Consider the following 13,788-nt stretch of genomic DNA (forward strand, 5'->3'; position numbering starts at 1 on the left):
ATGATTTTGATTGTATGATTGTTATAGTATGATTGTGATTGTATGATTGTGTTTGTATGATTGTATTTGGGTGATTTATATTGTATGATTGCGATTGTATGATTGCGATCGTATGATTGTGATTCTTCGACTGCGATTGTATGATTGTGATTGTGTGATTGTGATTGTATGATTGTGATTGTATGATTGTGATTGTATGATTGTGATTGTATGCTGGTGACTGTATTATTGTGATTGTATGATTGTGATTGTATGATTGTGATTGTGTGATTGTGATTGTATGATTGTGATTGTATGATTGTGATTGTATGATTGTGATTGTATGATTGTGATTGTATGATTGTGATTCTATGATTGTGATTGTATGATTGTGATTGTATGATTGTGATGGTATGATTGTGGTTGTATGATTGTGATTGTATGATTGTGATTGTATGATTGTGATTGTATGCTGGTGACTGTATTATTGTGATTGTATGATTGTGAGTGTATGATTGTGATTGTATGATTGTGATTGTATGATTGTGATTGTATGATTGTGATTGTATGATAGTGATTGTATGATTGTGATTGTATGATTGTGATTGTATGATTGTGATTGTATGATTGTGATTGTATGATTGTGATTGTATGATTGTGATTGTATGATTGTGATTGTATGATTGTGATTGTATGATTGTATTTGGGTGATTGTAATTGTATGATTGCGATTTTATGTTTGCGATTGTATGATGGTGACTGTATTATTGTGATTGTATGATTGTGATTGTATGACTCTGATTGTATGATTGTGATTGTATGATTGTGATTGTATGATTGTAAATGTATGATTGCGATTTTATGATTGTGATTGTATGATTGTAGTCGTATGATTGTGATTGTATGATTGTGATTGCATGATTGTGATTGTATGATTGTGATTGTATGATTGTGATCGTATGATAGTGTTTGTTTGATTGCGATTGTATGATTGTGATTGTATGATTGTGATTGTATGATTGTGATTGTATGATTGTGATTGCATGATTGTGATTGTATGACTGTGATTGTATGATTGTGATTGTTTGATTGGGATTGTATGATTGTGATTGTATGATTGTGAATGTATGATTGTGATTGTATGATTGTGATTGTATGATTGTGGTTGTATGATAGTGATTGTATGATTGTGATTGTATGATTGTAATTGCATGATTGTGATTGTATGATTGTGATTGTATGATTGTGAATGTATGATTGTGATTGTATGATTGTGATTGTATGATTGTTTCTGTATAGTAGTAATTGTATGATTGTGATTGTATGATTGTGATTGTATGATTGTGATTGTATGATTGTGATTGCATGATTGTGATTGTATGACTGTGATTGTATGATTGTGATTGTTTGATTGGGATTGTATGATTGTGATTGTATGATTGTGATTGTATGATTGTGATTGTATGATTGTGATTGTATGATTGTGATTGTATGACTGTGATTGTATGATTGTGATTGTTTGATTGGGATTGTATGATTGTGATTGTATGATTGTGAATGTATGATTGTGATTGTATGATTGTGATTGTATGATTGTGGTTGTATGATAGTGATTGTATGATTGTGATTGTATGATTGTGATTGCATGATTGTGATTGTATGATTGTGATTGTATGATTGTGATTGTATGATTGTGATTGTATGATTGTATTTGGGTGATTGTAATTGTATGATTGCGATTTTATGTTTGCGATTGTATGATGGTGACTGTATTATTGTGATTGTATGATTGTGATTGTATGACTCTGATTGTATGATTGTGATTGTATGATTGTGATTGTATGATTGTAAATGTATGATTGCGATTTTATGATTGTGATTGTATGATTGTAGTCGTATGATTGTGATTGTATGATTGTGATTGCATGATTGTGATTGTATGATTGTGATTGTATGATTGTGATCGTATGATAGTGTTTGTTTGATTGCGATTGTATGATTGTGATTGTATGATTGTGATTGTATGATTGTGATTGCATGATTGTGATTGTATGACTGTGATTGTATGATTGTGATTGTTTGATTGGGATTGTATGATTGTGATTGTATGATTGTGAATGTATGATTGTGATTGTATGATTGTGATTGTATGATTGTGGTTGTATGATAGTGATTGTATGATTGTGATTGTATGATTGTGATTGCATGATTGTGATTGTATGATTGTGATTGTATGATTGTGAATGTATGATTGTGATTGTATGATTGTGATTGTATGATTGTTTCTGTATAGTAGTAATTGTATGATTGTGATTGTATGATTGTGATTGTATGATTGTGATTGTATGATTGTGATTGCATGATTGTGATTGTATGACTGTGATTGTATGATTGTGATTGTTTGATTGGGATTGTATGATTGTGATTGTATGATTGTGATTGTATGATTGTGATTGTATGATTGTGATTGTATGATTGTGATTGAATGATTGTGAGTGTATGATTGTGATTCTATGATTGTGATTGTATGATTGTTTTTGTACGATTGTGATTGTATAGTAGTAATTGTATGATTGTCATCGTATGATTGTGATTGTATGATTGTGATTGTATGATTGTGATTGTATCATTGATCTTGTATGATTACGACCGTATGATTGTAATTGCATGATTGTGATTGTATGATTTTGATTGTATGATTTTGATTGTATGATTGTGATCGTATGATTGTGATTGTATGATTGTGATCGTATGATTGTGATTGTTGAACTGCGATTGTATGATTGTGATTGTATGATTGTGATTGTATGATTGTGATTGTATGATTGTGATTGTACGATTGTGATTGTATAATTGTGATTGTATGATTGTGATTGTATGATTGTGATTGTGTGATTGTGATTGTATGATTGTGATTGTATGATTGTGATTGTATGATTGTAATTGTATGATTGTGATTCTATGATTGTGATTGTATGATTGTGATTGTATGATTGTGATTGTATGATTGTGATTGTATGATTGTGATTGTATGGTTGTGATTGTATAATTGTGATTGCATGATAGTGATTGTATGATTGTGATTGTATGATTGTGATTGTATGATTGTGATTGTATGTTTGTGATCGTATGATTGTGATCGTTTGATTGTGGTTGTATAATTACGGTTCTATTATTGTGATTGTATGATTGTGATTGCATGATTGTGATTGTATGATTGTGATTGTATGATTGTGATTGTATGATTGTGTTTGTTTGATTGCGATTGTATGATTGTGAATGTATGATTGTGATTGTATGATTGTGATTGTATGATTGTGATTGTATGATTGTGATTGTATGATTGTGATTGTATGATTGTGATTGTATGATTGTGATTGTATGATTGTGATTGTATGATTGTGATTGTATGATTGTGATTGTATGATTGTGATTGTAAGATTGTGATTGTATGATTGTGATTGTATGACTTTGAATGTATGATTGCTATAGTATAATTGTGATTGTATGATTGTGTTTGTATGATTGTATTTGGGTGATTTTAATTGTATGATTGCGATTGTATGATTGTGATTGTATGATTGTGATTGTATCATTGTGATTGTATGATTGTGATTGTATGATTTTGATTGTATGATTGTTATAGTATGATTGTGATTGTATGATTGTGTTTGTATGATTGTATTTGGGTGATTTATATTGTATGATTGCGATTGTATGATTGCGATCGTATGATTGTGATTCTTCGACTGCGATTGTATGATTGTGATTGTGTGATTGTGATTGTATGATTGTGATTGTATGATTGTGATTGTATGATTGTGATTGTATGCTGGTGACTGTATTATTGTGATTGTATGATTGTGATTGTATGATTGTGATTGTGTGATTGTGATTGTATGATTGTGATTGTATGATTGTGATTGTATGATTGTGATTGTATGATTGTGATTGTATGATTGTGATTCTATGATTGTGATTGTATGATTGTGATTGTATGATTGTGATGGTATGATTGTGGTTGTATGATTGTGATTGTATGATTGTGATTGCATGATTGTGATTGTACGATTGTGATTGTATGATTGTGAATGTATGATTGTGATTGTATGATTGTGATTGTATGATTGTTTCTGTATAGTAGTAATTGTATGATTGTGATTGTATGATTGTGATTGTATGATTGTGATTGTATGATTGTGATGGTATGATTGTGATTGTATGATTGTGATTGTATGATTGTGATTGTATGATTGTGATTGTATGATTGTGAATGTATGATTGTGATTGTATGATTGTGATTGTATGATTGTGATTGTATCATTGATCTTGTATGATTACGAGCGTATGATTGTAATTTCATGATTGTGATTGTATGATTTTGATTGTATGATTTTGATTGTATGATTGTGATCGTATGATTGTGATTGTATGATTGTGATCGTATGATTGTGATTGTTGAACTGCGATTGTATGATTGTGATTGTATGATTGTGATTGTATGATTGTGATTGTATGATTGTGATTGTATGATTGTGATTGTAAGATTGTGATTGTATGATTGTGATTGTATGACTTTGAATGTATGATTGCTATAGTATAATTGTGATTGTATGATTGTGTTTGTATGATTGTATTTGGGTGATTTTAATTGTATGATTGCGATTGTATGATTGTGATTGTATGATTGTGATTGTATCATTGTGATTGTATGATTGTGATTGTATGATTTTGATTGTATGATTGTTATAGTATGATTGTGATTGTATGATTGTGTTTGTATGATTGTATTTGGGTGATTTATATTGTATGATTGCGATTGTATGATTGCGATCGTATGATTGTGATTCTTCGACTGCGATTGTATGATTGTGATTGTGTGATTGTGATTGTATGATTGTGATTGTATGATTGTGATTGTACGATTGTGATTGTATGCTGGTGACTGTATTATTGTGATTGTATGATTGTGAGTGTATGATTGTGATTGTATGATTGTGATTGTATGATTGTGATTGTATGATAGTGATTGTATGATTGTGATTGTTTGATTGGGATTGTATGATTGTGATTGTATGATTGTGATTGTATGATTGTGATTGTATGATTGTGATTGTATGATTGTGATTGAATGATTGTGAGTGTATGATTGTGATTCTATGATTGTGATTGTATGATTGTTTTTGTACGATTGTGATTGTATAGTAGTAATTGTATGATTGTCATCGTATGATTGTGATTGTATGATTGTGATTGTATGATTGTGATTGTATCATTGATCTTGTATGATTACGGGCGTATGATTGTAATTTCATGATTGTGATTGTATGATTTTGATTGTATGATTTCGATTGTATGATTGTGATCGTATGATTGTGATTGTATGATTGTGATCGTATGATTGTGATTGTTGAACTGCGATTGTATGATTGTGATTGTATGATTGTGATTGTATGATTGTGATTGTATGATTGTGATTGTATGATTGTGATTGTACGATTGTGATTGTATAATTGTGATTGTATGATTGTGATTGTATGATTGTGATTGTATGATTGTGATTGTGTGATTGTGATTGTATGATTGTGATTGTATGATTGTGATTGTATGATTGTAATTGTATGATTGTGATTCTATGATTGTGATTGTATGATTGTGATTGTATGATTGTGATTGTATGATTGTGATTGTATGATTGTGATTGTATGGTTGTGATTGTATAATTGTGATTGTATGATAGTGATTGTATGATTGTGATTGTATGACTGTGATTGTATGATTGTGATTGTATGATTGTGATTGTATGTTTGTGATCGTATGATTGTGATCGTTTGATTGTGGTTGTATAATTACGGTTCTATTATTGTGATTGTATGATTGTGATTGTATGATTGTGATTGTATGATTGTGATTGTATGATTGTGATTGTATGATTGTGATTGTATGATTGTGATTGTATGATTGTTTCTGTATAGTAGTAATTGTATGATTGTCATCGTATGATTTTGATTGTATGATTGTGATTGTATGATTGTGATCGTATGATTGTAATCGTATAATTGTGATCGTATGATTGTGATCGTATGATTGTGATTCTATGATTGTGATTCTATGATTGTGATTGTATTATTGTGATTGTATGATTGTGATTGTATGATTGTGATTGTATGATTGTGATTGTATGATTGTGATTGTATGATTGTGATTGTATGATTGTGATTGTATGATTGTGATTGTATGATTGTGATTGTATGATTGTATTTGGGAGATTGTAATTGTATCATTGCGATTTTATGTTTGCGATTGTATGATGGTGACTGTATTATTGTGATTGTATGATTGTGATTGTATGATTGTGATTGTATGATTGTGATTGTGTGATTATGATTGCATGATTGTGATTGTATGATTGTGATTGCATGATTGTGATTGTATGATTGTGATTGTATGATTGTGATTGTATGATTGTGATTGTATGATTGTGATTCTATGATTGTGATTGTATGATTGTGATTGTATGATTGTGATGGTATGATTGTGGTTGTATGATTGTGATTGTATGATTGTGATTGCATGATTGTGATTGTATGATTGTGATTGTATGATTGTGAATGTATGATTGTGATTGTATGATTGTGATTGTATGATTGTGATTGTATGATTGTGATTGTATGATTGTTTCTGTATAGTAGTAATTGTATGATTGTCATCGTATGATTGTGATTGTATGATTGTGATTGTATGATTGTGATCGTATGATTGTAATCGTATAATTGTGATCGTATGATTGTGATCGTATGATTGTGATTCTATGATTGTGATTCTATGATTGTGATTGTATTATTGTGATTGTATGATTGTGATTGTATGATTGTGATTGTATGACTGTGATTGTATGATTGTGATTGTATGATTGGGATTGTATGATTGTGATTGTATGATTGTGATTGTATGACTGTGATTGTATGATTGTGATTGTATGATTGGGATTGTATGATTGTGATTGTATGATTGTGATTCTATGATTGTGATTGTATGATTGTGGTTGTATAATTATGGTTCTATTATTGTGATTGTATGATTGTGATTGCATTGTTGTGATTGTATGATTGTGATTGTATGATTGTGATTGTATGATTGTGATTGTATGATTGTGATTGAATGATTGTGAGTGTATGATTGTGATTCTATGATTGTGATTGTATGATTGTGATTGTATGATTGTGATTGTATGATTGTGTTTGTTTGATTGCGATTGTATGATTGTGAATGTATGATTGTGATTGTATGATTGTGATTGTATGATTGTGATTGTATGATTGTGATTGTATGATTGTGATTGTATGATTGTGATTGTATGATTGTGATTGTATGATTGTGATTGTATGATTGTGATTGTATGATTGTGATTGTATGATTGTATTTGGGAGATTGTAATTGTATCATTGCGATTTTATGTTTGCGATTGTATGATGGTGACTGTATTATTGTGATTGTATGATTGTGATTGTATGATTGTGATTGTATGATTGTGATTGTGTGATTATGATTGCATGATTGTGATTGTATGATTGTGATTGCATGATTGTGATTGTATGATTGTGATTGTATGATTGTGATTGTATGATTGTGATTGTATGATTGTGATTCTATGATTGTGATTGTATGATTGTGATTGTATGATTGTGATGGTATGATTGTGATTCTATGATTGTGATTGTATGATTGTGATTGTATGATTGTGATGGTATGATTGTGGTTTTATGATTGTGATTGTATGATTGTGATTGCATGATTGTGATTGTACGATTGTGATTGTATGATTGTGAATGTATGATTGTGATTGTATGATTGTGATTGTATGATTGTTTCTGTATAGTAGTAATTGTATGATTGTGATTGTATGATTGTGATTGTATGATTGTGATTGTATGATTGTGATGGTATGATTGTGATTGTATGATTGTGATTGTATGATTGTGATTGTATGATTGTGATTGTATGATTGTGAATGTATGATTGTGATTGTATGATTGTGATTGTATGATTGTGATTGTATCATTGATCTTGTATGATTACGAGCGTATGATTGTAATTTCATGATTGTGATTGTATGATTTTGATTGTATGATTTTGATTGTATGATTGTGATCGTATGATTGTGATTGTATGATTGTGATCGTATGATTGTGATTGTTGAACTGCGATTGTATGATTGTGATTGTATGATTGTGATTGTATGATTGTGATTGTATGATTGTGATTGTATGATTGTGATTGTAAGATTGTGATTGTATGATTGTGATTGTATGACTTTGAATGTATGATTGCTATAGTATAATTGTGATTGTATGATTGTGTTTGTATGATTGTATTTGGGTGATTTTAATTGTATGATTGCGATTGTATGATTGTGATTGTATGATTGTGATTGTATCATTGTGATTGTATGATTGTGATTGTATGATTTTGATTGTATGATTGTTATAGTATGATTGTGATTGTATGATTGTGTTTGTATGATTGTATTTGGGTGATTTATATTGTATGATTGCGATTGTATGATTGCGATCGTATGATTGTGATTCTTCGACTGCGATTGTATGATTGTGATTGTGTGATTGTGATTGTATGATTGTGATTGTATGATTGTGATTGTACGATTGTGATTGTATGCTGGTGACTGTATTATTGTGATTGTATGATTGTGAGTGTATGATTGTGATTGTATGATTGTGATTGTATGATTGTGATTGTATGATAGTGATTGTATGATTGTGATTGTTTGATTGGGATTGTATGATTGTGATTGTATGATTGTGATTGTATGATTGTGATTGTATGATTGTGATTGTATGATTGTGATTGAATGATTGTGAGTGTATGATTGTGATTCTATGATTGTGATTGTATGATTGTTTTTGTACGATTGTGATTGTATAGTAGTAATTGTATGATTGTCATCGTATGATTGTGATTGTATGATTGTGATTGTATGATTGTGATTGTATCATTGATCTTGTATGATTACGGGCGTATGATTGTAATTTCATGATTGTGATTGTATGATTTTGATTGTATGATTTCGATTGTATGATTGTGATCGTATGATTGTGATTGTATGATTGTGATCGTATGATTGTGATTGTTGAACTGCGATTGTATGATTGTGATTGTATGATTGTGATTGTATGATTGTGATTGTATGATTGTGATTGTATGATTGTGATTGTACGATTGTGATTGTATAATTGTGATTGTATGATTGTGATTGTATGATTGTGATTGTATGATTGTGATTGTGTGATTGTGATTGTATGATTGTGATTGTATGATTGTGATTGTATGATTGTAATTGTATGATTGTGATTCTATGATTGTGATTGTATGATTGTGATTGTATGATTGTGATTGTATGATTGTGATTGTATGATTGTGATTGTATGGTTGTGATTGTATAATTGTGATTGTATGATAGTGATTGTATGATTGTGATTGTATGACTGTGATTGTATGATTGTGATTGTATGATTGTGATTGTATGTTTGTGATCGTATGATTGTGATCGTTTGATTGTGGTTGTATAATTACGGTTCTATTATTGTGATTGTATGATTGTGATTGTATGATTGTGATTGTATGATTGTGATTGTATGATTGTGATTGTATGATTGTGATTGTATGATTGTTTCTGTATAGTAGTAATTGTATGATTGTCATCGTATGATTTTGATTGTATGATTGTGATTGTATGATTGTGATCGTATGATTGTAATCGTATAATTGTGATCGTATGATTGTGATCGTATGATTGTGATTCTATGATTGTGATTCTATGATTGTGATTGTATTATTGTGATTGTATGATTGTGATTGTATGATTGTGATTGTATGATTGTGATTGTATGATTGTGATTGTATGATTGTGATTGTATGATTGTGATTGTATGATTGTGATTGTATGATTGTGATTGTATGATTGTATTTGGGAGATTGTAATTGTATCATTGCGATTTTATGTTTGCGATTGTATGATGGTGACTGTATTATTGTGATTGTATGATTGTGATTGTATGATTGTGATTGTATGATTGTGATTGTGTGATTATGATTGCATGATTGTGATTGTATGATTGTGATTGCATGATTGTGATTGTATGATTGTGATTGTATGATTGTGATTGTATGATTGTGATTGTATGATTGTGATTCTATGATTGTGATTGTATGATTGTGATTGTATGATTGTGATGGTATGATTGTGGTTGTATGATTGTGATTGTATGATTGTGATTGCATGATTGTGATTGTATGATTGTGATTGTATGATTGTGAATGTATGATTGTGATTGTATGATTGTGATTGTATGATTGTGATTGTATGATTGTGATTGTATGATTGTTTCTGTATAGTAGTAATTGTATGATTGTCATCGTATGATTGTGATTGTATGATTGTGATTGTATGATTGTGATCGTATGATTGTAATCGTATAATTGTGATCGTATGATTGTGATCGTATGATTGTGATTCTATGATTGTGATTCTATGATTGTGATTGTATTATTGTGATTGTATGATTGTGATTGTATGATTGTGATTGTATGACTGTGATTGTATGATTGTGATTGTATGATTGGGATTGTATGATTGTGATTGTATGATTGTGATTGTATGACTGTGATTGTATGATTGTGATTGTATGATTGGGATTGTATGATTGTGATTGTATGATTGTGATTCTATGATTGTGATTGTATGATTGTGGTTGTATAATTATGGTTCTATTATTGTGATTGTATGATTGTGATTGCATTGTTGTGATTGTATGATTGTGATTGTATGATTGTGATTGTATGATTGTGATTGTATGATTGTGATTGAATGATTGTGAGTGTATGATTGTGATTCTATGATTGTGATTGTATGATTGTGATTGTATGATTGTGATTGTATGATTGTGTTTGTTTGATTGCGATTGTATGATTGTGAATGTATGATTGTGATTGTATGATTGTGATTGTATGATTGTGATTGTATGATTGTGATTGTATGATTGTGATTGTATGATTGTGATTGTATGATTGTGATTGTATGATTGTGATTGTATGATTGTGATTGTATGATTGTGATCGTTTGATTGTGGTTGTATAATTACGGTTCTATTATTGTGATTGTATGATTGTGATTGCATGATTGTGATTGTATGATTGTGATTGTATGATTGTGATTGTATGATTGTGATTGTATGATTGTGTTTGTTTGATTGCGATTGTATGATTGTGAATGTATGATTGTGATTGTATGATTGTGATTGTATGATTGTGATTGTATGATTGTGATTGTATGATTGTGATTGTATGATTGTGATTGTATGATTGTGATTGTATGATTGTGATTGTATGATTGTGATTGTATGGTTGTGATTGTATGATTGTGATTGTATGATTGTGATTGTAAGATTGTGATTGTATGATTGTGATTGTATGACTTTGAATGTATGATTGCTATAGTATAATTGTGATTGTATGATTGTGTTTGTATGATTGTATTTGGGTGATTTTAATTGTATGATTGCGATTGTATGATTGTGATTGTATGATTGTGATTGTATCATTGTGATTGTATGATTGTGATTGGATGATTTTGATTGTATGGTTGTTATAGTATGATTGTGATTGTATGATTGTGTTTGTATGATTGTATTTGGGTGATTTTAATTGTATGATTGCGATCGTATGATTGTGATTCTTCGACTGCGATTGTATGATTGTGATTGTGTGATTGTGATTGTATGATTGTGATTGTATGATTGTGATTGTACGATTGTGATTGTATGCTGGTGACTGTATTATTGTGATTGTATGATTGTGAGTGTATGATTGTGATTGTATGATTGTGATTGTATGATTGTGATTGTATGATAGTGATTGTATGATTGTGATTGTATGATTGTGATTGTATGATTGTGATTGTATGATTGTGATTGTATGATTGTGATTGTATGATTGTGATTGTATGATTGTGATTGTATGATTGTGATTGTATGATTGTGATTCTATGATTGTGATTGTATGATTGTGTTTGTATGATTGTATTTGGGTGATTTTAATTGTATGATTATGATTGTATGATTGTGATTGTATGATTGTGATTGTATCATTGTGATTGTATGATTGTGATTGTATGATTTTGATTGTATGATTGTTATAGTATGATTGTGATTGTATGATTGTGTTTGTATGATTGTATTTGGGTGATTTATATTGTATGATTGCGATTGTATGATTGCGATCGTATGATTGTGATTCTTCGAGTGCGATTGTATGATTGTGATTGTGTGATTGTGATTGTATGATTGTGATTGTATGATTGTGATTGTACGATTGTGATTGTATGCTGGTGACTGTATTATTGTGATTGTATGATTGTGAGTGTATGATTGTGATTGTATGATTGTGATTGTATGATTGTGATTGTATGATAGTGATTGTATGATTGTGATTGTATGATTGTGATTGTATGATTGTGATTGTATGATTGTGATTGTATGATTGTGATTGTATGATTGTGATTGTATGATTGTGATTGTATGATTGTGATTGTATGATTGCGATTGTATGATTGTGATTCTATGATTGTGATTGTATGATTGTGATTGTATGATTGTGATGGTATGATTGTGGTTGTATGATTGTGATTGTATGATTGTGATTGCATGATTGTGATTGTATGATTGTGATTGTATGATTGTGAATGTATGATTGTGATTGTATGATTGTGATTGTATGATTGTTTCTGTATAGTAGTAATTGTATGATTGTGATTGTATGATTGTGATTGTATGATTGTGATGGTATGATTGTGATTGTATGATTGTGATTGTATGATTGTGATTGTATGATTGTGATTGTATGATTGTGAATGTATGATTGTGATTGTATGATTGTGATTGTATGATTGTGATTGTATGATTGTGATTGTATGATTGTTTCTGTATAGTAGTAATTGTATGATTGTCATCGTATGATTGTGATTGTATGATTGTGATTGTATGATTGTGATCGTATGATTGTAATCGTATAATTGTGATCGTATGATTGTGATCGTATGATTGTGATTCTATGATTGTGATTGTATGATTGTGATTGTATGATTGTGATGGTATGATTGTGGTTGTATGATTGTGATTGTATGATTGTGATTGCATGATTGTGATTGTATGATTGTGATTGTATGATTGTGATTGTATGATTGTGATTGTATGATTGTGATTGTATGATTGTGATTGTATGATTGTATTTGGGAGATTGTAATTGTATCATTGCGATTTTATGTTTGCGATTGTATGATGGTGACTGTATTATTGTGATTGTATGATTGTGATTGTATGATTGTGATTGTATGATTGTGATTGTGTGATTATGATTGCATGATTGTGATTGTATGATTGTGATTGCATGATTGTGATTGTATGATTGTGATTGTATGATTGTGATTGTATGATTGTGATTGTATGATTGTGATTCTATGATTGTGATTGTATGATTGTGATTGTATGATTGTGATGGTATGATTGTGGTTGTATGATTGTGATTGTATGATTGTGATTGCATGATTGTGATTGTATGATTGTGATTGTATGATTGTGAATGTATGATTGTGATTGTATGATTGTGATTGTATGATTGTGATTGTATGATTGTGATTGTATGATTGTTTCTGTATAGTAGTAATTGTATGATTGTCATCGTATGATTGTGATTGTATGATTGTGATTGTATGATTGTGATCGTATGATTGTAATC

The sequence above is a fragment of the Megachile rotundata genome, unplaced genomic scaffold (assembly GCF_050947335.1).
Source record: "Megachile rotundata isolate GNS110a unplaced genomic scaffold, iyMegRotu1 scaffold0019, whole genome shotgun sequence".
Classification (NCBI taxonomy): Eukaryota; Metazoa; Arthropoda; class Insecta; order Hymenoptera; family Megachilidae; genus Megachile; species Megachile rotundata.